At 46.5% G+C, this 27,574-nt stretch overlaps 1 protein-coding gene across 8 annotated transcripts in view; it reads right to left on the bottom strand.

Annotated features, from left to right (window-relative positions):
* AGAP1 (ArfGAP with GTPase domain, ankyrin repeat and PH domain 1) overlaps window positions 1–27,574 on the bottom strand; it is a 517,259-nt gene that overhangs the window by 97,149 nt on the left and 392,536 nt on the right. The window lies entirely within an intron of this gene.

The following is a 27,574-nucleotide window of genomic DNA, read 5'->3' as shown; positions in this document are numbered from 1 at the left end:
GAAGAAGCGCTCACTCATCTGGGAAGGCAGGTGTTTGCATTGCCACAGGGTGTCTGCAGCACACTGTGGGAAACCAGGCCGACCCGAGACCAGGGCAGGCTGGCTGGGAGTCCCTCATACCCCACTGCATTCCTGACTTAGGACAGGTGGGCTCTTCTGGCCCGCTGTCAGGTCCAAAGCTCAATCTCAAAGGGTGCATGCAGTTCTGGTGGCCAGCACGTGACCCATGGTGATGACCAGGTCCTCACGAGTAGCTGCACCGCGGATCTGAATCTCCAGCACTTCTGTGAGTATTGGACTTATTTGGAGAGTGCAAAGTAAGCTACGTGTAAGAAATAGGGATGTTTCAGGAAGCAAGCACAACTCTGAAACACATACTGTATATTCAGGACGCAAATTCTGTGTTCCTGATGAAAACAAAAACCGAGCTGTAACTTAGCTGTCACCCGATCTAAAACGAGAAAAGAGGAAGCCATAACTAAACCTCAGAATGACTTCGCAGCTTGAAAACCAACAATTAACAAGAACTGTAATCTCCAAAGTCGTGGTGACCCGGACTACCTCCCTCAATAGATGGTCTGGATGTAATCTTGTGTGCCTGGAGGAGCTCCCCTTGTTTCCGCACCCCCAAGGCTATCAACTACCTAGAAGGGGTCTGTTCCAGGGGTGAGCACACCTGTCAAAGAGAACTAGCCGATGCCACCTGGCAGCACAAATGCCCCAACTTCTGGACCAAACCAGTCAGTTTTCCGATGTTTACCTTAGAAATGTTCAATGAATGTTTATCCGCTTCTCAGGTAGAGCGGGTGCTTTCGTAGAATTAACTGTACGTTTAATTATTTCAACAGACGAAGCTGTGGTGTCTTGGCCCATGTTTCACAAGTTCCAGAAAGTAGTAATTGCAAAAGAGGCTACACTCCTCAGTGTAAAACCTACCTCCTTCTCAAATATTTACATATAAATAGGCCTAGTCTGGGCTGGGCACCCCTCTGGAAGAGAGGGATGCTCAGCGCAAACCTCTTCCCTCACCTGCTTTATACCCTGCATTTTTCATGCTCCCATCTCCCATTACCATACGGATGTAGAAGCAGGAAGTAAGCTCGCAGTCTGATTTTCTATTAACCTATTGATGAAATAATCAATTTTAATGTGTAAAATGTCATGCCTTTTTCTTCCCCTTAAACAAATGGACTTTTTCTGGAGGATACCAAGGTCCTGATCCGTGCATTTGTCTCCTGGGGCATTGATTGCTCTGGGTCCACTTGTTTCGAAGCTTCTCAAAGAGAAAATACAATCATATTACCATTGATAAAAATCTCCAGGTGTGCACACTGCTGCTGCCTGCGCTCCCTTCTAAAGGAAATGGAGACACTGCCCTGAGCAGATGCAGGAGCACAGCAGCGCACCTGCTGCTGGCCGGGCGCCCTGTGCCATGCCACCCCACGCCATGCCACAGCCATGCTACAGCCATGCCCTCTGGCGATACTTGAGGGCTTCCTGTGGACTAGTTCAAATCTCTAAATGTTCTGGGTTATCTTTATTTTATGAGGAAATCTATTCTTTTTTTTTTTTTTTAATTTTCAGGGTACAGTTTCTTCTACTTAAACACAGGCTAACTTACTTTGTCACTTGTGTTCCTTCTCACAAAACTACTGTTTTAGTGTCAGAGTCTCACATTACTGGACAGAAGGGTGGCAGGGTGTGAGCTGCTGTGGGTATTTCCATTCTGCTGCTGGGCTCACTGGATATGCAAGTCTCTTCTCTAAAGGGTTTTCAGTGCCTCTCATGGCTGTTTAAACAGCACGATGTCCCCGCACAGTCTTGAATGTCGAGAACACAAATTCAAATCTCAAAGGACACACAACCCTCCAACATGTAATTTCAGAAGTAATGCAAACTAACGGTCAGCCTGAATGTAGATAGTAAGACTGACCTCTTCTCAGTTTAGCCTGCAAATTAAATGGGACGTTCTGAACTCCAGCTTGGGTCAGCAGGAAGAGTCAGCAGGGCCTGGGGAAAGGACGCCAATGACAGGACAGCATTCTCCCCACAACGGCATCAAAATGTGAACTATGAGCTCATGGCAAATACCAGATTGTTACATGAATGCCATATCAAGAGGCGGTACGTGGGACACATGGCTGATGGTTAAGAATTGTGATAGAGAAGGTCGTAGAACTCATCATTATACAGGTTGGAATGTGTTTCCTAAGGCTGAAAAGATCAAAATTTTTAAAAAGACATGGTAAGAGAGTAGGGACTCATCCTCTGAACTCTAAGACAGAAAGCTTCCTGCCTTTTAGTAACAGTGGCATTGTCATCGTCCCCCTACGATGAACGAAGAGCCCCCTGGCATAGGAGCACTGAAGAAGCACTGATTTCACATTAGCAGAGTGAGTTTATAAGGTAATCTTCGAATTACAAAGAAAGATAAAGAGAGGTGACTGCAGGATCTATGATACCCAAGTCCTAAGGCTGACAAGTGTATGAGCGTATGCGCCCTGGACGTTGAGGAACACGGCCCTTCCAGAAAGCTGCCCCACAGAGATCCACATTCGGAGTGACTGGTCTTCCTTAGGAGCATGTACCACATTGCCAGGTGGGGTGGCTGTGACCCAGCTCATCTGGGTCTTAAATGCTCCTTATCCTGAGTCCTACATCTAAAGAAGGGAGGCGGGCACTAACTTCAGTTCACAGAATATTTCTTTAAGGTAAGGTCTGATAGTTATAAATGATGAATTCTGTGTCCAGGAGTCCAAAATGAGGTATGACACAATACACTCAACTCATAATTAGTAACAGACAGTCACAATCTTTTCAAAGGAGAGCGAGCGAGGGTGAAAATGTGCAAATTAGGGCTTTCTACTAAGTTAGAGTAGCTGGAATCATTTAGAGTTAACAACTCCCAGTTATGGCACATCTTCCGATTTTTGCAAGCTATACCTTTTCATAGGAGTTCACATGATGATCATGAGGGACTTACAAATTTTATTTTAAAGAAAAATTTGTTACTTTGTTTCTGTAAGCAAAGAAAAAAAATTTTTTTTTTTTAAACTACAGCATGTGAACAAAAAGCTGAGAACTGATCACACGCAGATTTCCATCAGGAGAATTTCGGACTGGCTCTTTACACGGGGAATAAAAATACTCCTCAGTCTGTTGGCATGCTCAAACGAGCAGGGTTTTCTCCTAAAGTCTTCCTCCATCATTGTACCAGGAGACCACAGACTTATATTAATGTCACCTATGGTCTCCTTCTGACAGCGTTCTTTGCTGATTAGATAAATATTCCTCAGATAGCTGATTAAAAAATGATGCAGCCGTGAGCTTGTATGTCCAAGCCCTGTCAGCCATGTTGGATGTCCAAGTGCTCATGAATTACATCCCTGGCGTGAACCGAACAGGGCCGGCTAAATGAGGCACGCTGTAGCCCTCGGAATCAATTATGAGAACGAATAGGATCTTTTTACCTACACGGAGGACGGGGCTGGGCCGGAGAAGGTATGTCACTCATTTCTAAGAATGTCTTGTCTCCAAACGAAACAAATAACCCCCTGCATTCATACGAGGGACTGTAAGCTTGTAGCTCTTACAGAAGCCAAATGATAACCTTGTCAGACAGCACCGCTCCCAGTCCACACCAGACGTGTATTTATTTATTTCCAAAGAGGCATTGGTATAAATGCCACTTGTGCAGAGGGGAGCGCCTCTGCTCTTCAGAGCTTTCTGGGACTGGGACCCTGGATAAAGAGCATCCCCCAGGAGCCCCCACGGGCAGCTGTGGGTCTGGCTGGGGTTCTGTGTCACTTCCAGTTTCGCGCGCCCAGCACCCTGTGATCTTTTGTTGGTGGCGATTTCATTGTGAGGTTAGAGATTGTAGATCTCTTTTGTCCTGGCCACTTAAATGTTCATTTGCTCAACAAGACTGTAAATGTTCTGTTCTCTTATAAAAAGGCGGTGGTTTTTTTTTTTTTTTTTTTCCTACAAGATACAACCTCGAAGATTCCTATGCGCTGGGAACTCACTCCTTGAGCTGTGAAGGGGCTTGACATAACGGTCGCTTCCTAGAGGCTGCCACACTGAGAAGTAGTCATGTTGAAACGTCCATTAAAAAGGCCTTTGAGAGGATTAAACAAAACTGGAGGCCAAGCAAATATAGGACGTCCATTCAGGAAGCAAAAGAACTTCATCGTTCCCACTTTCTAGCAAGACGGGAGCTAGCTAATCAGGAGCTCCAGAATGCAGAAGATAAAACACCCAACTAAAGAAAACCCTGAAATTAAGTCACTGACCCTTAATTATAAAATTTTAATTCAATTTCCAATAACTCCTAATGGCTTTCTTTACAGTAAATACAATTTCTGTAGCAGTGGCTTCTTTAACGCTGCTAGGAGAGGCAAGCCGCCGAGGGCTTCTGCATAGTGGTTAATGCAGATGCACACAGAAAATACCATTAACCCAAGAAAACAGCGAAAATAAAAACTAAGCGAAAGCTCCGGGATACACCATAAAACCAGAAGTTCCAATTAGGTGGAGAGCCGGCTTTCCTCATGGCCTAGAAACACACTGCGTTGCAGGGCAAGGGTTCAAGGGCACCCAAAATTAATTGGGTATTTCAGTACGATGCCAAGAGGATGACTTTTAACAGGGACTAGAATAAAATAAGAGCTGAAGTTGAGCACAATTTCGTGATAAATCTGGGTGCAGATCTTGGGTTTGGCACGGTCTCAGAGGGAAAGTGGAAACACGTCAGTACATGGTATTAACTTCTTTCCCTGTCTTCATGGAGCAGCTATTCATTTTGAGGAGGAAAGGCTTTTCTGGGGGGGAGAGTGGGGGTGATTTGTAAGGATCATATGGACAAGGGGGCCCCTCTTCACTCTCCTCTGGATGATTGTCGAGCTAATGCACAGTGCTGGGTCTCCAGCTTTCTCTACGTCTAGTTAGTCTGGGAATGGCATTTCGTGTTACAGGGCTGGATACTTGGCATTCCAAACAGGAACAAGAAGCAAACCAAATTCTCACTTAGGACAAAATGAGGTGCAAATGAGTTTTGCCAAGATGAATGATGTGTGTGTGGAATACACCTTTTGTGAGATGGGTTCAACTGTGTTCACGCAGGCAAGTGTGATGGGGCAAGGGTTCTGTCCCAGCGGCATCTCCCGGCCCCTCTCTGAGGGCCAGCCCTGAAGGCCAGCTCAGGGCTTGGGGAAGTGGGTGGCAGAAGAAGAGCCAGCTACACTGGGAGGGAGGGGGAGGCTGGGCAGCGGGCTGCCTGAGCAGCTTACCAAGGGAAGGAGTGATAATGGGAAACATTCATCCCCCCCCAACCTCCCACCCCTGCTTTCCTTTCTTCTTCATTTTTTTCTTCCCAATCTCCTCCAAGAGAATGCACCACAGGCTTTTCTTTGGATTTTTTTTTTTAAACATAAATTCTTTCTCAACAATTCCAGAAAAAATAGTTTTTTAATAAAACCTTGAATTGCGCTATCATATTTCAAAGGCGATGACCAGTTAAAGCAACTAATCAAAGGCGTAATTATTTGATGACGGCTGCCTGCGCCCCTTGCAGGGCTGTAATTGAGGGGCTGTGATCACTGGACCACCAGCTTCCACCATGGCGGATGCCGCATTTGATCTGCCATCTTTGTAGCTGACTTCCTACACCTGCCTGAGTGAAACAGGACACTTCTTCAGGGCTATTTCGCCTGTCACAGTCCCCGTAGACATGGCTATGTGAATCCGAGAAGACTAGCAAAAATATCTTCTAGGAAACATTTGTAACCTTTGGCATTTCAGGAGAATTTCCCTGGAAATTCCTAACAGAATTCTGATCTATAGCTTCAGAAACCACGGAAGCCGTGAGATAGGCGGGTATGTGTTTAGTCGATGGGGTACAAAGAGCAGAGGGACAGAAGAATTCTAAACTTTTGATTCTTCTTGCTACCGTGGACATGCATGCCTCGAAACACTAACACGTTGCTTTCTGCAAAACTGCTTTGGCCACACAGAACTCTGCGGTTCTGCAGCTTGCCCCATGGCTACTGTGAGTGAATAAACAAGGTCATGATTATCTCAGGAGGGCCCAGGAGAGAGCTGCACTCACACAGCAGAGTAAGAACAGAGGTCTCATTGCTTTCTGTAAGAATGATCTAAATACATCCACTTTTTTCAGCCTCAAGCAAGAACATACGGGAACACTGCTTCAATATTATTGCAGAAGCAAAGTTAGCTTCACAGCAGTTTAATAATAAGAATAAACCATGAGCCATCCCATTGTTCTCTTCAAAGTTCTTATCCATATGTGTGCATAATTACCCCACTTACAGGTATGACTTCTACAGAGACCTGTATTACTTTCTAATGCAAGGTGTTAGGTTACCATAGTTTTCAAAATCATTCTTTTTAACAGCTGCATCATGGATCAGCATGGCATAGTCGCAGCTGTTCCTTATTGTTAAGTTATTTAGTTACTTCTAGCTTCATGTTACTAAAAACACTATCTTCTCTTTGACTTAATATGGATAGAGATGGTCATATATAGAATTATTTACAGATATGGGTACAGACGTGGTAGGACACACACACTGGTCTCCTCTGCCACGCCTGAGGACAGAGCCAAGGAGAAATGACATTAGTCACAACAAGCAAATCTAGCCCACGGATCTCGGTCTCCAACGCTACTCTCCAACAAAAAGAACCAGGGCTCCTCGGAGAAGTGGCTCATTCTAGCACTGGGTCAGGAAATGCACAAATAAGCCCAGGGCATTGTATGGTCCTAGGAAGTTAAGGAAGTGCTAAGGCAAACAAGCATAATTGTTGGGGTGTGGGGCAGGTGACAAGAGGCACAGGAGCCAATAGGAAGGACTTCCAGTGAGCAGAGCTGGAACAATTTGAGCACAAAATAAGCAAAGTGGTACTGGATTATAACTAAAGTATAAAAGAAATAGCCAAGAGTCCATGCAAATGTAAAGAAGTAACTAAATAAATAAATGAGGAGAAGAGACAAAGCTTCCATGTAAAAGAATCCCAAATAATTTACGTTGTTACCAAACCCTAGAGGAAGAAGAGCCTAACTCCCCAATTCTCAGGGATTGGTCAGTCGACCAAGAGGCTTCCTCCCCAGAAGCACAGTGTGGAAATGGGAGGGTGGGACGGGTAACTTCACAGAGTGGCAGCCAACAAACACAAACTCAAGCCAGCGATCAAGGTCATATACGCCAGTGGGAGTATGACCCCTGAGAAGGGCGTGACAAATACAGCGCGCGTGCGACAAATACAGCGCGCGTGCGCACACACACGTCCTATTTACTTATTTTGAGAGAGACAGAGGAAGAGGAACAGAGAGGGAGGGAGAGGGACAAGGAGACTCTGTACCAAGCACAGAGCCTGATGCAGGGCTCGCTCTCATGACCAGAGATCAGAACCTGAGCAAAAATCAAGAGTGGGATGCTTACCCAACTGAGTCACCTAGGTGCCACCCCCACCAAACAGCACTTTACCTCTGTGGTCTTCCTCCTCCAAACCACAGCCCCAGACTAATCCTAAGAAAAACATTAGATGAATTCCAGCAGTAGGGGACCCTACAGTATGCCTGACCAGCACTCCTCCAAACTGTCAAGGTCATGCACAACAAGAAAAGTCTGAGAAAATGTCGCAGCCCCATGTGTCATGTGGTATCCTGGCAGGCATCTTGGAGCAGAGATAGCAGGTAAAAACCTTGGAAATCCAAAAAAAGTACAGACTTCAGTTAGTAAGAATGTACCAATGTTGGCACGTGAATATGCCATACTAATTAAAGATGTGAATAACGAGGGAGCTCATGTGTGCACATGTGTATGTGTGGAGGTCATTTGGGAATTACTTGAAGTAGCTCCTCAATTTTTCTAGAAGTCTTCTCTAGAAACTAAAACTTTTCTAGAAAATAAAGTCTATTAAAAATACTATAATAAGCATCTTTGGGCAGGAGTATGGATATTTTTCTCCTGCTCATTTTAATTGTTTCTTCAGAAGGAAAGGCCAAGAGTAACATTACCCAGGGAAAGGATTACTCTACTGCTTGGAGTATGTACAGAGGAAACTATTATCTCATTGTCAGGCATCACTTATTTTCACTAAACTAAAGTTTACAAATTAAAGACAATACGTGTCACACATGCTCTGGAAATTCTTCTTCTTTATTTTTTTAAGATTTTATTTATTTGAGGAGGGGGGAGAGAGAGAGAGTACAAGCAGGGGGAGTAGCAGAGGGAGAAGCAGGCTTCCTGCTGAGCAGGGACCCCAACTCGGGGTTCGATCCCAGGATCCCAGGATCATGACCTGAGCTAAAGGCAGTCGCTTAACACACTGAGCCACCCAGGAGCCCCCATTCTGGAAACTCTTAACAACTTGAAAGCCTGCTCCACCCAGTGGTTGTGCCAAGATGGGCTGTTTAATTTCTGATCATGAACATGAGTTTCAGGGTACGTTTGTGAACTAATGCTCTCTAGAGGCAGCAATTCATTAAGGCCAGCTATTATGGATACTAAAGCTCTTGTACTTCTTCTGGCATTACAGACCTTGAAATTATGTTTTTTCCCCTTTAGTGAATTACAGCATATATTTAACAAAAATGTACCAAGTCTGAACAATCCTCCAGTCAATCTTCAGAATTAACTTGTAAGAATCAGAAAATGAGTTCTGAGAGAACTCAGTGAGAGAAATGTTTCTCACTGAGAGAAAATGTTTGCTCCCATGCTGAATTTAGATCTTTGCTTGTAATCAGCACAAGAAACTCACCTTTTTAACTAAAAGTGGAAGAGCTTAATAAAAATTAAAGACCAGAGTCATGTTAAGCTGGTTTTGTGAAATTCAGGAAGGCACAGTTGTGGGAAGTTATCTGCTCTGGAAGGTCTGAGCTCAGATTCCCAAGTGTCAGGGGACCAAATCAGCACCTTTTCTTACACAGAGAAATACTGATAAACTTACGTAGGCAAAACAAGTGTGTAATCACAAGTGCATCTACAAAATACTGTCCCAAATAGATATATTTTACTTGGGTACAAGACATGAGGCGCAATCGGCCATTCTCACTAAGGTCCATTTCACATAGAAAAACCCCAAACTGCAAGATAAAGGAATCCTAGAGTGGCTCATTCCATGCAAGTACTAAGTTCGTGGCCTTATGGTTTTTAACCATCAGTTTCATGAATGAGTATGGAACACAGGAATCTGTACCACATATGCATTATTTGGGGGTTTTCTTTTATTATTTATTTTTTTCTAATTCTTTCTGGGAAGAAAAGTGGTATTTTACAGAGCATGCAGGACATGCAAACCGCCAAGAAAATAGTATCAGGACGGCAACGGACTGTTCCTTTCTTAGAGGAGATGCAGTCACAGGCTGTGGTGGGATTCAGTGGGTCAGTGGCCCAACCAGCTAGTGTAGTGAATGTGTGCCCCTCCTTAGGGGTGCAGGTGCAAGGCAAGGTAATGTACAACAGAGAATGGGAGTGAGGCAGGAAAGCTCATGCTCAGGCCACCCCATCTGGCAGAGGCACAGCGTGGCCAAGGGGTGACTCAGAGCAGAGTGCCACAGTCCCCTTCCTCCTCCATCCCAGGGCTGCCACAAGACGTGAAGGGGACATGGCACCAAGAGGGGCACAAAATCTGCCTCGGTGCATGCCGCCATCCTCCCCTTACTGCGTGCACAAGATCGAGACCACGCAAAGTGTAAAATGCACAGAAAGAAAAGCTCGAACAGCATGAAAGACACGAGGGAGGGAAACACGAGATAACATTGGAGTGTTATCTGAATAATTCCTGGTGACCTTCTGTATTAGTTCTCAGAGCCTCCACTATTTTCTCCCAGTGAGCCACTCATCCAGGGAGGACAGGAGGATGCATGGAGTTCTGCTCTCAAAGGTGAAGGAGAAAAAGATGAGATTCTTTTTCCCCAAGAAACTCTTTAACAAGAGCAAGGAACTCCCTCGTGGCAGTGGGGGTGGGTGTGCACATACCGTGTCTCACACACGCGTTGAGGAAGATGGCAAGGAAGGGCGGCAGAGAGGGATCTCAGCAGATGGGACAGGACTGCTGCAATCCACAGAGAGTCCAGAACCTTCCGAATGAGTGGGCTGGGAGTGTTCCAGTTACAAAGTACAGAGGTTTTTACTAGTTATCTTGGAAAATGACTACACTGGGGAAGCTGGAGAAGTTCTCTAAATTATTTCTTCTTAAACAATAAATTGGACAACTTAACATTATCAACATGTGACATACCACTAACCACATACTGTATGACGTTATCTTGATGTTGATGCTACAGGTACTGAAGGAAAAAGACACAGTCAAATCCCTCACAAAAATGTACCACCAAGGAAAAAATACAGATTAGTCTTAAGATGGTATGGAAGTATTTTTGAAAGTTGTAGAAATACAATTCAGAATGATTTCTAAAATTATAGTATTTTTAAAAGTCTTGGGGCACCTGTGTGTCTCAACTGGTTAAACACCCAACTCTTGGTTTCAGCTCAGGTCCCAATCTCAGGGCTGTGAGACTGAGCCCCATGTCAGGCTCTGTACTCAGCGTGGAGTCTGCTTAAGATTCTCTCTCTGTCCCTCTGCCCTTCTAGCTTGTGCTCTCTAATAAACAAATAAATCTTAAAAAAAAAAATGTCTTCACTAGGAGCGCCTGGGTGGCTCAGTCAGTTCAGGGTCCAACTGTTGATTTTGGCTCAGGTCTTTATCTCAGGGTTGTGGGCTGGAGCCCAGCATCAGGCTCTGCACTGGGTGTGGAACCTGCTTGGGGCTCTTTCTCTCCCTCCCTCTGCCCCACCCCCCAACTCATGCTCTTTTTCTCTCTTAAAAAAAAAAAAGTCTTCCCTAAAGTCTTCACACGTAAGTGCATATGTGTACACACACACACTCCTCCACTCCTGGCTGAGGATAGCTCCAACAGAATAACCAAGTGGGGTCTCGATGATACATAAATAAACTAAGTGATTTTTTTCCCTCTTCCACATTTAGCTAGTGGTAGAAATATATTTTCTGACAGACTAAACTTGAATGAAAAAGCAAAACGAACTAACAAAAAAAGGCAAAGATCTTTCTTAGTAGCCCCCACGTTTTACAAAATTTGCAGGCCTTTTCTGATGGCCATGATCTGTCAACATTCTAGAGCGACTCTGCTTTCCAAGAACTACAGTATCAGAATCTACTGCCTTCTGCCTGGGCAGGCACACATGCAGACCACAGGCCACTGGCAGCTCCAGAGGGTCAGTTACCTGCCGGCCTGGGGCTGCGGTGCCATCCTCTGTCCTCCCTCTGGATGAACTGGGCTCTGGAACGGGCAGCCAAAGGGCTGTATCACCCGTTCACCCTGACATCAAGGACTTAGGTATGAGCAAGAATACTGCCACCTCACTTCTCTAATCAAGATGACACACATTTAAATTAAAAGGCAAATATATTTTAAATAAAACAACCACTGGGAGGCAAAAGAAAAATGCCCCCCACCCCACCCTGACCAATCTCACAGCTGCAGCAGAAAGGAACTGTGTGTCAAAGCCTAGCTTTGGGAAATCAGGAGAGGAACATCGGAAACCTAACTACCGCTTGTCTATCTTGTGGCGGGGACCAGCAAGAGGACAGGTGGGAGGAAGGGGCTGCGAACTGCTCAGCTGACAGCAGCTGGAGCTGTGCGCAGTGGATGACTGAGCGAGGACGGCTGGCTGCTAATCGTTGATTGAATAATGAAACTGAAACAACTGATAAAAGGTTTCAATCTTGAGAAAAATGATTTATCATTTTTCAGTTTACTGGCACCGCTATTTGTGTGACAAACGGCTGGAAAGCCCCCAGTTAATCTCCGCACCCCGCCAAGCCCGCCACGGCTGCAGCTTCAGCTCGCGCAGCCAGATAATCAGCAAGAGCTAATGACACCGCCACGTGGAGGCTGCGAGGGCGACACGCCAGTGTTTTATCAAGGCCCATATCCGAGTCCATTTGCAGAATGGAGTTTTTGGGCGAGGGGCAAGGGAGAGTAGAGAACAGGGAGAGAAAGAGCGAAGCACAACGAGAACAAAGATGAATAAGCCACGCGGCGAGAGCAGCGTCCTGACACAGAGACACAGAATCCTGGGCAGTAGGAGAGCAGAAGGGCTTCCCATTGGCTTGGGACAGCTTACAGGTTTGCTCAATGGTGACATCTGACCAGAGCTTCCGAGTGCCCTATGGAGGCTTGTGCCCTCCTAGGGTTCGGGGCTGCGGCACAGGCCTCCCGTCCAAGATGCACAGAGCCTGCAGCTTCTTGAAGCGGATCTTCTGTCCTTGCCCCCAGCCCTGCCCCCACCATGGGAGGGTGGTAGTTAGCATGGTTTTTAGGTAAATTAAAGATTTTACTGAAAAACAACACTGAAAATAATACACTTATTTCTATGGCACCATATGTTGAGTATCATTTTGATTCTGAGAATCATTTAGTTTTGATTAAAATCAAATTCATTCAATATACTCTCTCTGCCCAAGAAATTCACAGAACATGGAAACCAACACAACTTGGTCTTTTGAACCCTCTACTCTTGCTTAATGCCTGTCTCATCAGGTCAGGGGGGAAAGTCGGGATTAAAGAAGATAATGCACAGAGTGCAATTAGTGTATAGTTTGGCAAAGAGTAAATAATAAATATTAAATATAATGAAGATGATTTATTTTTCAACTTTCAACATGGAAAAAAGCAAGCCTCCATGGAGTACATGTGTCTGTCCATCAGCAAGTTCCAGATGAACATAAGCACCAGCACAGAAAAACGACATCACCTTCCACTATCACACAGCAATGAAAAAGTCGGGAACATCCCTATGTGTAACTAGCTTGCAGGAATACATACAAACACTTGCGTGGAAATATGCTAAATGCAAAGGATTCAAGCAGGGGTAAGCATTCTCTAAGATGCCTTGAAAGGATAAAATGAAAGCACACAGTTATTAAAGAAGACACATAAGGAAAGTGTGCTGTCTGATTTCAGGTGATCTGTAATGTGAGCTGTAATTCCGGCCTGGAGCTCTTTGGGAATTAGGGGCCAGGGACCATGAGGCAGATGTCTGCCTCAGAGCAGTCCGGGGATTGCAGCTTTCCAGAGCTGAACAAACACTCAAGACCTCTGTGACCCTAGGAATGTTCTGGGTTTTCACATGGGTGAAATCCCACGTGCTCACTCAGTCTTTCCCAAATTAGCAGTGAAGAGGTTTCAGGACATCCCACACACTGTCGGATAAGCAATTAAAACACTGTACTCCCAAGGTGCCTGGCTGGCTCAGTTGGTGGAGCGAGACTGTTGATCTTGGGGTTGTGAGTTCAAGCCCCATGGTGGGTGCAGAGATTATTTAAAAAAGATATAAAAAAAAAAAAACAACAACAAAAAACCCCCAACACTGTCTTCTTTGGTTTGAACATTTCCCAAAATATGTTCCAGAACAGAATAATGGTCCTGAGAACTAAACTATGGTTTAGATGGGTATGGCCATACCTACCTGGTATCACCATTTAAATAAGTTAAATGAAGACTTTGTTTTCCTTCTTTTAAATGGAGGGTATCTGAGCACATTTGCCGACTAAAACTCCCAACAGGGAAACAGACTATGCAATGTTCTCCCAACTTTTTCCTTTAGAGCATCTTGCTGGATTCATTATCCATAGCACAAACTTTTGGGTTTATATCACATAAAACCAACTTGTACGGATGAAGTACTTTGGAAGATCCTCTAGTATGTCCATGTGGGCCCACGGAGGTACCCTTCCTCCTCCTTCCACTGTATCAACATACATCAGGAGCACCCCACGCACGAGCACAGCGCCAGGCTTTCGGGGACACCAGCAAGTATGCAGGGGCACAGTACATAGGACACGTGGCCTCAGTCAATCCAGCAGCGTAGCAAAAGGAGGAAAAAGCAATGCGTTGCCCTGTCCTCGTCACCAAGGGTTGGCCTTCTCAGTTGCACAGCTCTGACGTGGGGGCATCCTAGACCCCCTGCTGCCAATGCTGAGGGAAAACAACTCCACTGGGGTCTCGAAGGTGCAGAGTCCGTGTTAAAATCATTGACTGGCCATACATATAAAAACCCACGCCTCGATGTTAAGTTGTTTTTCTTCACCTTTAATGCACTTTTACCACTATTTTAATTAGGAAATTTCCAATTTTTTTTTCAAACTTTTTTGTGTGGGTTCTTTGGGGGGGTGGTTTTCAATGTTAATGGCAGTCACGACAGTGCAGAGTCTCCAGTTCACCTCTGTGGCTGGGTAGGCTCCCTGGAGGAGGCAGAGGAAGGTGTATGGCCTTCATTTGGAGATCAACTGTGAGAGGCTGGGAGGAGTCAGTACAGTGGGGTCCTGTGGCAACATGCCACTTCCGCTTGGAAACCATTTCTGTCCCGCTCATGGGGCAGCGAGAGGGGCCGCTCTCTTTCGCTGCCCACCACGTGAGGGGAGAATGGTAGCAGGCGGGAGGTCTGGGTGTTGAAGAAACAGCTTCAACATTTTGGTCAATGCTCTTTCAAGAATGATCTCTGATTGCTACTGTCCATGACACTGAAAGTAGCACAATTTAACGAGTGACCCCTTAAGTCAGAACAACAGGGCCCCTGGGCCCTTTCTTGGTTGAGTCAGCATCATCTTCAGACACACGGGGAGTACTCTGGCTCCAGAAAGTAAAACTGTGGCATGCACAAACTGGCTCCCAAGAAGGAATGAGGAGCGGGTTCTGTCCTGTGGACTCAGGATAGAGCTCTGGGACTCAGACAGCAGGGGCATGGCACGGTCCCCTCATTTCCCAGCTGAGAGCACTGCCATGGGAGGGACAAGGAGCTCACCCAGGCCATCCCGCCAGCAAGAGGTAGAGCCGAATTCAAACCCAACACTCATGGTTCCTGAGCCCGAATTCCTAAGCGGCTTCTATCTGCCTGGTCCCATGACTTTCACCTTCCCCAGCCTCTCTTCATGCACAGCCACCTGCCTGCCCGGATCCACCATGTCCTTGGCAAAAAAACCAAATGCCACAGGTGAGCAGAGTGTAGCTACAGCCAAAGGAGAAGAGAGGGATCTGGATGCTTGCCATGACGCCTGTTTTGCTTTCGTGGACAGTGAGATTCTAAGCATTTTTTAAAAGTTTGATTCTGTGGAGAATCTTTACTCCTCCCCCCCCCCGACTCACAGTCCAATAAGACATTTATAGGGGACAATCACAAGTAAAAGGAACACTTTCCAAAATCGGAGCGATGAGCAGAAATAAAGCCCTTGTAAGAAATAATTCAGTAAAAGAGAAATTTCTTCTTCATTAGAATAAGGGATCACAGAGTGAAATGCCTTAATTACCCATGAAGCAAGAAAACCTTATGTGATTGCCTTCATCTTAAGAGCACTAGAAAGGAGAACGTTCACTATTAAGGGCTCATGTCTTCCTCCCACTGTTGGAAAACTCCCAATGCCATTCTCCCAACTCTGAAAATAATTCTACACAGAATAAAATACTCAAGATCTTCTTCTGTATTTCTTCTTCTTTAGCATGCAGAAAAATGATCATTTTTCTCAAGCATCCCTTTGTATTCAGTGGGTCTCTGGAGCACCTTTAAAGGCGGTATAAGTTCTGGATGCCCACTGCTGCTTGGAAAGGGTAAATCCCATAATCCTGGAATATAAATGTATGTGGGGAAGAGGCTAGAGGATAATGAAATATTTTTATATGGAGAAATAAACATATAACAACTCTAAAAATAAAATGAAATTATTTTTCCTGTTATTTTACCACTAAAAAACCCACGATACTGAAATCAAGGTAAAAGTCAGCAATACAGCAGAACTTAAATATGCACAGAGGTCACTAGACTGACTAGGGACAAGTGCTGAGTTTGTTGAGGTCCCCATAACTCCAGTGGGAATGTGACCGCTCTGCCAGGAACATGCAGACCCCAGAGGACCACCTGCTCCGCGCCTCGCCTCCTCCGCTAGGTCTCTGCTCCTAGGTCTCCTCAGGGAGTCTTCCCGGCCCCTTCGCCCACCTCAGAAAATAACCGTGTGTCCCCCCCCCACCCCGCCCGGGGGTTTGAGTCCTCCTGCTCCGCGTCATCTCGTTCCACTGCACTGACCACAACCTGACATCACATGTATTTATTTACAACCCGTGGCAACTTTTCCATAATGGGAGCAGCAATGTTTGTGGTTCACACTCTTCTAGAACCTTGCCATACTCCAAGCAAGAGACAGAACCTACTTCCCTACCTGGAACCTAGGTGGGACTCTGTGACCATGTTGACAGTTTACAGGAGAAGTGACACTGTGTGTCCCCTGAGGCTTGGGCGCAGAGGGAAACACGGCTTCCTCTTGGCTACATGGCTCTCCTATGGTGCTTGGCCATTGTGTCAGGAGGAAGCCCCAGCCATGTAGAGAGGTCATGTGCAGATGTTTTGGCCGACAGACCCTGTGAAGGTCCTCACAGGCACTAATAAGTAGCTGACAACTATTCCAGAGATTTCCAGCCTCTGGACTTGGTCTTCTAAGTGAGGCCCTAGACACTGTGGAGCAGAGACAAGTCGTCCTAGTGGGCCCCTGTCCTAATGCCTGAGCCACAGAAGCTGCCCTGGAGGGCTGGCACTACACCTGCTGGCCTGGGTGGCTGGAAGGAGGGGCAGGCAGAGTGGAGAGGGAGGGACGAAGGCTTTCCAAGGGGGCTGATTTGTCCTGAAAACAGAAGCTTCTATTCTAATACTAACTTTGGTTCACAGAACAGATAGCAGTATTTGAGCTTTTACAGAGAGAAACATACAACCATGGAGCCCATAGCAATCGGCCGCATTCCTTTGTCAGCCTGGCTGGAAGTTTTTAACGATGCGCAGGCAAAATGCACAGGAACTAGGAGGGCGCCAGTGCCCAGACCCAGACTGTCTTGAAAATGAAGTGACGGGTACCAGAGACCAAAACTTGAGTCCTGGGAAGTGCTGTGAGGAGGACAGGGCAGTGGTGGCCGGCACACCTGACCACATGGATTCCACTGCAGCGAGATGATCGGCAAAGGCGAACAGCTGTGTTCACTAATTCGGAAGGGAAGTGGAAAAGCTCATCCCGGTCAAAGTAGAGTCGGCAGAAGTGAGGAATAATCATTTCTTGTCTTTAAGATTTCATGAACCCACCGGGTCGCTCACTACTAGGAAGTTGCAGAGGGCACGCTGCTGCCTGAGTGACCACAGTGAGCAATGTCTGTGCCCAGGACAGGCAGCTGTGTGGACACAGGAGCACACCCCCAGGGGACGCCGGCCTGCAGCTCAGAGTCTGTGTGGTCAGGGGGAGCCCGTGGGCTCAGGATGCTGGGTGGTGTGACCCACCCAAGCAGCAGATGAGGGGAGTCCATCAACACTCCCAAACCAATTTCATTGCGCTTTGAACTAAAAAATATTTAGAGCTTTTTAAAAAGGAAAACGGAAAAGATTCAAACACATCTTCAAGTCATATACATTTAGCTTTGTAATTAAGAGGGAGACAAAAATTGATTCATTCAACTGTGGGAGGTCCTTCAAGTCCATAGTACAGATGAGGAAAGAAAGGAGAGGCAGAGAGCAATGTAAGGAAAGAGGGAATCCGAACACTCTTCAAAAAGCTAAATGCATTCTTCCATAAACGCTATAAAAAAAGCGAGAAGAGGGACCAGCTATTTTATGCCAATGTTCACTGCGACATTACACGACAGCCTAAAGTGGAAACAGTTCAAGTGTCCACCAGCAGGTTACCATGTAAGCCAAACGTGGTCTGTGCACACAGTGGAATATGACTTGAAATTAAAAAGGAAGGGAGCACTGACACATGTATGCATGATGAGCTCTGGAGATAGGCAGAGTGTGAGGAGCCTGTCATGAAGGACAAACACTAAATGATCCCATTTACAGACTGTGTCCAGCACGTGCAGATCCACAGAGCCGAAAAGTAGGCTAGAGGTCACCCTGGGCCAGAGAAAGGGGCGACAATAAAGATCTGAAAATCAGCAGCAGTGATGGTAGGTGACACTGTGAAAGTGACCAATGTCAATGAACCCTAAGCTTACAGGGGCAAATTTTATGTTATGTATTTCCTCATGATACACAGAAAGTTAAAAAATTAACAAAACACAAGGAAAGAAAATAAGAAAGTAAAGGAGAAAAAGATGCCTACTGAGGTATAGATCAGAAAAAATGGAAAGAGAAAATGAGGAAAAAAAGCAAGAAAAGTCCCAGATAAAGGAAGTTCACGAAAGAAAGAGTAAAATGAGAACAGAAGCAAGAAGGAGGAAAATGGGAGGAGGAGCTGAAAGTGAAGGATGGAGCCCAACCTCACCTGCCCACGGAGTAGCCCTGCTTGGATGGAGCCCCTTCCAGCATCTCAGCTGCGGGTCCAGCTTCCCCACTGCGGCCCCTAGGTCTCACCCCCGTGTGGCCCCAGCATCCCCAGAGCCCCAGGTCTCTCCTAATGCATGCTTTCTTTCCCAGCTTGCTTCCCTGGAAATTGCCTTCAAATGGCCTTGCAGGGGTAAGTGCCCTTCCTTGATGCAGACCTTGATCGCTTATGGAATATTCCATCTCAGTCACACAATGTACTCATTGATTTTGACAGTGTAGAGGGGGGAATCAAAATACTTTGAGGTTTGGGGAAAAAGTGACACCAAGAACTAGATTTGGCTTATAAATGAATGGCTTCAAATCATGTCTTAGAGTTCTTTAGAAAGGAACTTGGGACAAAGAATCCTCTTGGGTGAACTAATCTGATTGGTTGTGATCAGAAATAGAAGGTAACAAGTTACTGACGTGAGCAACATATTCATCTTCAAATGTTCAAAATTTAAGAAGACCAATAGCTCTTTACCACCATTCTGGAACCATGCATGGTTTGGAGGAGATGATGGCTGAGGGCTGGCTTCATTTCCTCCCCTCCATGAGTGCTCATGGCGGCGGGGTGGGGGTGGGGGTTCTATGCCGCTCAAAACAAAACAGCCAAACCACGTCCATGTCCCTTCCCATTCCCACTGGCAGAACTCGGAAGGATGCTGTCAACACCTGTCTTTAGCACTCCCTGAGAGCCAATGACAGACAATACAACTTACATTCACTGTTACGAGTTGTTTAAGAAAATGGTCCCAAACCACCAACCACTAGATGAATCCTTCCCTCCCTCCTTCTGGTATCCTAGCTTTAAGAAACTCATCTCCCAACACTGTGAGGAACCAATGTTTGTCAGGAGGGTGGGGCAGATTTCAAGAAAGCAGTTGGTCTTTAATTATTTACATCAATTGATTGGCCTGTTCAGGGTAAATTACATGTTAATTACAAGAGCTATTCTGCATTCACAGATGAAACTGTACGAGTTTATTGACTCTTTTCCTATAAACACAAACACTAGACTCACTTTTTCAGGTAAAATTACAGGCTGAAAGGAGCTCATACTGTATGCCGTGCTCTTCTAAAGTTACGGCTTTTAAAACTTGCATTATTTGCTAGCTGCGGATTTGGCATTTTCCAGTTGTTATAAAAACACATTTTATCAACCTGTTGAAATGTAGCAATGGGTAAGATGACAAAAGTCTTTAAGGGCTTGAATAGTAACTTATCAAAATCAAGGAATATCCTTTTGAAAGCCTATTATAAAATCCTTTATTTTACATGAACTTACGCCTTAGGAAAGGTCCTAGATAAGCCACAGTTTGGAGTGTGGATGTGAATAAGAGATTCCTATGGAGGCTGAGAGGCTACAAACAAGGCTGAATTGCCCACACCGTGCAAAGGTCAACAATCGGGGGCAATTCTGGCCATCAGTGATGGTCAACTTTGGTTTTCTGTTTTGAGGTTTTCTGTTTTCAAGAATCATCATTCAATGTGCACTGAGAGAAAATATTTTATTTTCATGAAACTGAGAAAGGAAAAAACCCTCTGTGCACATGCACAGAGAACATGGAGTTAGGGATTCTGATAAGTTCTCCTAGGGCTGTTTAGTAACCTTGCTACAGAGACGCATGGCTTCTGCAGAGAGCCACTGAAGAGGAAAATTATTCCCACCTGCAGAAAGCAAGAAAGCTCTAAATGAAAACCAAGAAAAAGAACAAAGCTACCTATTTACTCAATTAAGAAGAGTCAAGTCAGGTTACTGAGGGACCCCGTGGCAAAATGGCATAGTTCCTATTTCCAGTGTCAGTTACATCAATGGCTAGAGGTAAGCTCAGGACAGATTTCTAGGAACATCTACTAACAACTCCCCCCTTCCCCTCCACTGGGCTTTGGTATGTCCAACTCCTTGGTCTCACACACATGCTTAAAAAGAACTTTGACATTCTCCTATCTGATGATTCTGAAACCATCTACACACTAAGAATCTGAATTCAGAGGGTAACACAGGGAAGCAAAAATTCTGGTTCATAACGTGGTCTCTTAGGCATATTATCATTTGCTTAACTGTGTTAGCTTCATAATGGACAATATCAAGTGATCATTCTGGTAGGAAAAATCCCATCCTTTCAAGTATCACTAGGCTTCGAGATCAACAATGGGAAGTACACAAGTGCATAAACCCCGAGCTAATAGCCCTCTTGGGTATCAAGCAGCAGAGCGTGCCCAAGCCGACTGTGGCGCCATGGGTGCCACAGTGATCTACAACGAGATGGTCAACTGCAGGACAAACCCACCATCTATTTTCCTGCAGACACAGATCTCTCTAGGTAATTAATGCCTTCTGACCAGGACGGAAGCTCACTGGTGGAGACCTCCTCAGAGCCTGGAATGGCATCCCCCGGACTGTCCTGGGAACCCGCACATGGTGGCCATGCACTCTAATCCGCCCTCCACACTCAACATGTGTGCTTGGCGGCAAAGGACGTGGAATATCTTAAATATTATCAAACGTCGTATCATTAAACAGAAATTAGACAGAAACAAGGGAAGCCCAAGGATTGCCTGGGAGTTCAGATGCTCTAAATGGCTAATACGTCCATTTTTCACCTGAAGCCCTCTCCAAATGCAGTTTTGCTATTAAGCAAAACCCAAAGAAAGGTAATCAATTCCAACTAAAAAGCACTTATCCTGGGATGATGGTGTGCAAGGCACTTCAAACCCCTGGCTGCCTGCCAAAACCCAGACAACAGCCATCAATGTTTCTGACTCTCCGAGAGCGCAGGGGCCATGCATAATTGACTAGAAGATGGGCTAAAACTGTGCCCAATCAGTGTGTGATCAAAAACGCGTGGAATATTCAGCACCACTTGATTACACGGAGGCCTGTCCTTTCTCTCTCCTCATGAAATCTCTTCAAGGTCCAGAGTACTGTAATAAGATCATTACTGTCAAGCGCTACGAATCGCAGGCAATGAGTCTTGGGATAGGAAGTCATACTTCACAAGCTCCCCTGGTCTCCCTCTCTCTCTCTTTTTGTATTTTCCTGCGCACAGGGACGGCATGTCGACGAGGTGGCGGATAATGATCACATCACTGTGTGGCAACTAGAAAGGCACTTTTAAGGCAAAAGCAGAGAGAAATCAGCTTAAGAGAAACTAAAACATTTTCCCTTTTGCTTTTTCCCCCTTAAAAAAATTAAATAGAATTAAACTGTGTGCAGCTGTCGCTCTTCATGAACTCTGATGTAATGTCATTGAATTTAACCATTTGAGAGATTTTCATATTGCAGCCGAGCCCATTACCCCACAGACATACGGCCAATTTCCTCCATGTCCCGAGTACAAAGGAAGCCCTTGGTAAGTTGTATGTGTGTGAGTGGCGATGCCTGCCATGGGGCTTATGGGGCCTCCCTCTTTCATGGGTGATGACACCCTGGGCTTGGAGCCTGGAGCCTACCGCACAGCTCCGACGGAAAGGGATGTCACTGGAAAGCAGAAGGGCACTGGCGAAGCTTCCTCAGGCACTAGTTTACCTCAAGACCACACCTGCTCTGGAGCCTCTCTAACACGACCCAATGACACAGGAGTGTGCCGCGATCACCCCGCAAGCACGTAAGGCAGATATATGATGAATACCTGAATCCAGCAAGGTGGGGTTCAAGCAAATGGTGGGGGGGCTTCGTCCAGGGTTTCTCTCTGCCCTCCATCTTCAAACTATGTCCTCCCCTTATCCCCTCCCAAAAGGTATCATCATCAGAAGGAACATAAAAACAGGGATTTGTTGTGTCCGTTTTAGGGAGTTAAACATCCCTAAGTTTTAGAAAGTTTCAAGACTGATCTCCCCTTGTCACAGACAGGAGACAGCCTGTCTTCGAGTCCTGCATGTTCCAACTATTTGCAGAGTGGCTGAAGCAGTGACTCCCACATTTCCCTGGAAGGTACCAGAGTGTGCATGCACACATGAGAGAGTGATTGCCAAGAAGCTCTGCCACCACAGGGGTCCTGAGGAAAGATGCTGAGGTCAGGAGTGGCAAAGGAATCACTGCTTCCGAGTTTTTTAAAGATTTATTTTTTATTTTAGAGAAAGCATATGCAAATGAGTAGGAGGAGGGGCAGAATGAGTGGGGGTGGGGGGAAGCCGACCCCCCAGTGAATGCAGAGCCCAGCGCGGGGCTTGATCCCAGGACCCTAAGATCTCGACCTGAGCCGAAACCAAGAGTCAGGCTTAACTGACTGAGCCACCAGGCACCCCGCTGCTTCTGAGTTCTTAACAGGCCACAGTGGGGAGTGGCAGGCATGGCCCTGCCTTGTGCTCCTCCTCACGCCAAGCCCCTGAGGTCCTTGCCAGGTGGACAGTGCAGGTGGACAGCACGAGGCCTGGAGGCCAGAGGCAGACCTCAGATTCACATCATCTGCAGATCTTGGCCAATTACTTCACTGAACCTCGTCCTTCAGCTGTGAAAACGGGAGACAACCTTCTCCCCTACCCACTCCCCACAAGACCACCAGGTTGTCTATAGACTGCGATGAGGGCACACATTCAAGAGTGGGCACTGAATCAATCCTGGCTTCCTTCCCTTACACTTCATGACATATCCTAGCAAAGGACCCAAGGCCCTGGGGAGGAAGATGTGGGGAGAACAGGCTTGGTTTGCGTGATTGAGTCCACAGAGTGTCTTCTTCCTTCAGTGGCACAGGAGGGCACACTGCAGCCCACAGAAACAGGAATTCACCAGGTTGTATGGCGTTAGTGTTTATGTCCTTCCAAAATTCATCCGTTGAAGCCTATGGTGCTGGAGATGGAGATGGCGGGAGGTGACCAGGGTTGGTGTGGAGAGGGCGGGGCCCTCACTGTGCACTTAGTGGCCTCACAAGAAGAGGGAGTGAGCACATGGAGGAAAGGCCATGTGGACACATGGGGGCAGGGGGGCGGCTTTTGCAAGCTGGGAATCTAATCCTTGCCAAGAACCAGGCAGACCTCACCCTGCTCTTGGGCTCGCAGCCCCCAGAACTGGGAGAAATGGATTTCCACCATCTAAACTGCCCATCTGTGGGTCTGTCATGGCCCCAGCCGCGTGAGACATAAGGTGTATGCGGATTTGATTTTACTTCCCATTTATCAAGTTGTTTCTACACAAATCCGGTTCTGCATCCAGTCACCATCTTTATTATGTTGCTTTACATCCTTAGGAACGAAGGCCCCTCGACGTGCGTGTTTCATGCCTGCCAGCGCTGCCAGCTAGAACCTTCCAGGGGCCAGTCTTCCCTGGAATCACCCAGGTGGAAGCATCTGAGGTCCCTGTGAGGCCGAGGCAGATTCAGACACATCACATGTTTCTTCTAAGCATTACAGTGTCAATTCGCCTCTGGTACTTTTTGTGACAAAAGTCATGTAGCAAAGTAGAAGTATAAAAAGTGGCCACGCAAGCGGAATGGCCATGAAGGCCCCAGCGGAATGGCACTGGCTCTGCCCCTCCCAGCTCGGGGGCCCTGGTCAAGCACAACGCTCACAGAGGGGTCTCCATGTCGTCGCGGAGTTAAGCAATAACCGAGGATCCTGACAGCTTTGACTTTCTGAGAACATCAAGAAAAGGACTCCAAGGGATAAACTTCAGGTGACTCAGTGTCCCAGATGAAGCAGCATTCCAGGAGGAAATGTGCTGCCTCAGTCAATGAACCCTGGAAGCTGTGGGCAACTCTTGCCAACCAAGCCCCACTGCAGAACAGTACCCCTAACTCGAGGGAAAACAAGGGCCATTGAGGTCTGTTCCATCCCTATCCTTTAGGAAAGGCACCTTCAAAGGAGTCCACATGTCTCACACGTGAGCCCATGCCTGCTCGTGGATGGCAGGAGACCCTGGGGCCCCCAAGCTGTCTTAGAACAAGATTACCACCATTCCCTTCTTGTACTTCCCCTGCCATTCTGCAGCACCAGAGACTTCCTTCTCCATGTAATAGGCCACGAATGAGCAGCTCACCTCCTCTGCAGAGCCTCCTGTGGGGACCCCAAGGGCCTGAGGGGCCTTGCTTGGTGGCCACAGCCCGTTTATGGATGTGGGCACTGCACCAGACGGTGGGCATCCTGAAGGCAGGGGTTGCCTTCATCACTGTGACAGCCAAGCGGGTGACCAATGCACTTCCAGGGAACTCAATCTAACTCTCTAGTTTGTGTGTACTTGAAAAAAAGATAGTATCAAAAACCCTTCTGTTGTTGTCGGTGCCTCATGACTGGGAGCCTCTGTTCTGGCTCCTCCTGCTGTGGTCGACTCATCTTTGTTTATTTCTGACCCGCCAATTCCCACAAAGGAACTGTGGGTGCCTGCAGCTCGAGCACGCGGGGAGGATGGGACCCTGCAGGACAGCTTTGGAGTTCACGGTGCCCCATCTATCATGTCCACGTCTAGATAAACCCCGAGCTGCACAAACCAGCAAGTCTGTTCTCGTGGGAGCTGGGGTTACGACCTGAGAACTCGCTTTGGAAAGAAGACCTGGGTGGTGGGGGGTAGTGAGTCCATCTGAAAACGTGGTATCTCCTCTGACTTCCAGATGAAGGGTGAAGAAACCCAGCCCCTCTGGCTCCCTTCTCTGAGTGGCTATACTCGAGGAATATCTTCCAGGAAAAGCTTGAATTACTGGTTTTCCAATTCACTCTGATTAACTGCTCAAAGATTCTGATGCACTAACTAGTTTAATAACGAGGGAGTTCAATTATGAAGTCCTTATTGTTACAAAACATGGCTGGTGATTATGGAGGCTTCTTGTTTCCTCTCTTTTGACGCAAGGCAGCTGACAAAATTAGAACAAGGAGCAGACCCGAGGGGTGCTGCTGGAATGTTCTTAAAGATTAAAAGGAGGGAATCCAAGGTGATGTGTGCTAGTAATGCCTGCACCGGTTTCATAAACTTTCCCCCCTCCCTCTCCAGCCACCTCCAAATATGAAATTAAATGAGAAAACCACACAGTCAGGAAACAAACCGTGAAGGCAGTTCCTTGGCCCTGACCCCATGCTGGCCTCGTACGTCATCATGAGCAACATGGCGTGTTACCTGGTGTGTCGGCTGTGGCCAAGGAGAGAGGAAGGACAAGAACATCATGGTGGTATGACACTTCCATAACAAATGAAACAAACTGCCCCCACCCCCACCCAATCTTCATATGGAAAAATCCCCCAATGACCCAGTGATGCCCAAACTGCATGACAGTCAACACAACCCAATGGATGCTGAGGAATGGAGCTTCCTGCCCCCAGGTCTCGCCTTCTTGTAACCCTAAGTGCAGGAACAAGACTGGATGATGCATGTGTATGGTTATTTCCTCGCCAGACTGCCTTCCCAAACCTCACCTCATGTATAAATCATTTTTTTTCCTGAGGTAAAAGATTCATTAACTGATTGGGCATAGCAACCGCTGTTGTGTTAGTCGGAGCTAAGTGAAGATGAAGACGAAACTCCATTTTTGCCAAATTCAGTCCCCAGCGCTGGTGTTTTAAGGTATAAATGGAGGTCGTCTCTTGTGTATGTCTCGGCTCCAAGTTAAGGCTCTAACAGCCTCTTGGGGGAGAGAGAAGTGGAGCCTTAACTTCTTGTGTCTCCCCCGGAGCCAAACGAGTGGTCCTTCCTTTGTGCGGGATGCTTGATACTTGAGAGGATAAAATGATGTGCCATGTCAGGTTCTTCGGGGCGAGAGGGGAGGAAAGCTCCATCCAGGCTGACCTCTGCAACTTGGACTTAATGGAATTTGGAAACAGGCTGAGCCCTTGCCTCTGATTGCTTACTGAGTGCAGTTGGGTTGGGCAATTCTTTTATTTTTCTCTTATCCTAATAGAGAGAGGCCGTTTGTGACTTTCCTCCACAAGATAATATTTCAATATCCATCCAGGATCAACCATTCGATGGTTCTATAAAGACCCAGAGTGAACAACCAAGGGATCAGAATGAGAAGGATAAAACAAATTCCCTTCTGAGACCTTTGGAACAAAGCACTGTGAACCCAAGGTGGCGGGGGGTGGGGGGAACACAACAGGATTTCTGCATACCCTCTCCTATAATAAGACTCGGTAAATCCAGACTGGCTCTGCATTTTTAAAGAAAGATCTTTGCTACACAACTTCTAGATGTTATGATCCATATAAAAGTCAGTATCTTTACATAGAATCTGAGAAATATCAAGGAAGCTACTCTGTCTGCCCCACTCCTAGATTCAAAAGCCGCTCCACATACCTCAAAGACTTGCTTTTTGCCTGGTGGAAAGAGTTTGAGGCAGAGAATCAAGAGAAAGTTCTGTCACCTACCAGCAACCTGACCCTGGACAAGAAAGCCACTTAACCTCTCTCTACTTCCACCTTTTCACTGGGGAAACAGGGAAATTAACACTCGATGCAAACTTGCATGAATGTTGTCGAACTAACGAGAACCACCAGAGTTAGGACGACAGAGAATGCAGGGCTCTTTGTTTCATTTCTGCTGCGGTAAGCTCACTACTGGACCCTGGGTAAGAAGATGCCCAGAGAGTATGGCAATTCAGAGACAATGCCAAAACATAGCAAGTCCTCAAAGACCTGCACCGTTGCCCTGCCCATAGGTTTCCAGGCACACGTCCTTCAACTCGGTTCTGGAAACAAATCCAGGGGCCCTGAGTGTCAGCACCCTTCCAGAGCCGAACTCCCCTCCAGCCAGGGCTGTGGCCACCATAGGGGGCAAGGTGCCCTGCCTCTTACAAAGTCTGCCTTCTAATATCTGAACCAAAACCCATCTCCTTGAAGCGTCCACCCATTGGTCCCAAAGAAACCCACCTGGGCCACCCACAACAGGCGAGTTCACACGCCCCCAGGCTCCTCCTGTCCTTCCCTACAGCTCTTCTAGGTACTTCAAAGATTCCCTCCATGTCATGGGCTTTAGTTCCCATGCCTGTGCTTCTTGCCCACATCTGAATTGATCTTCACTGGTCTATCATCATCATAGAGTACAAAGCCCAGATCTGAACATATGACATTTTCCTAAATGCAATTCATCCTGAACAAATCAAATCCAATTTAAAATCAAGATCACCAATGTTTTAATATCCAATGTTCTCAAGGGTCTATTAAGTAGGAGTACAAGTAGAAATGGGATATGCAAATTTCTTTTTTGTTTTAAAACGTAATGACCACCTGCACCTTTTTTATGGTATGGCTAGAAGACGTTGGCTTCTACGAGGCTTGTT

Source organism: Meles meles, chromosome 9 (genome assembly GCF_922984935.1).
Source record: "Meles meles chromosome 9, mMelMel3.1 paternal haplotype, whole genome shotgun sequence".
Lineage (NCBI taxonomy): Eukaryota > Metazoa > Chordata > Mammalia > Carnivora > Mustelidae > Meles > Meles meles.
Note: the sequence above shows the minus strand (reverse complement) of the source record. Positions and strands in the feature narration are given on the sequence as shown.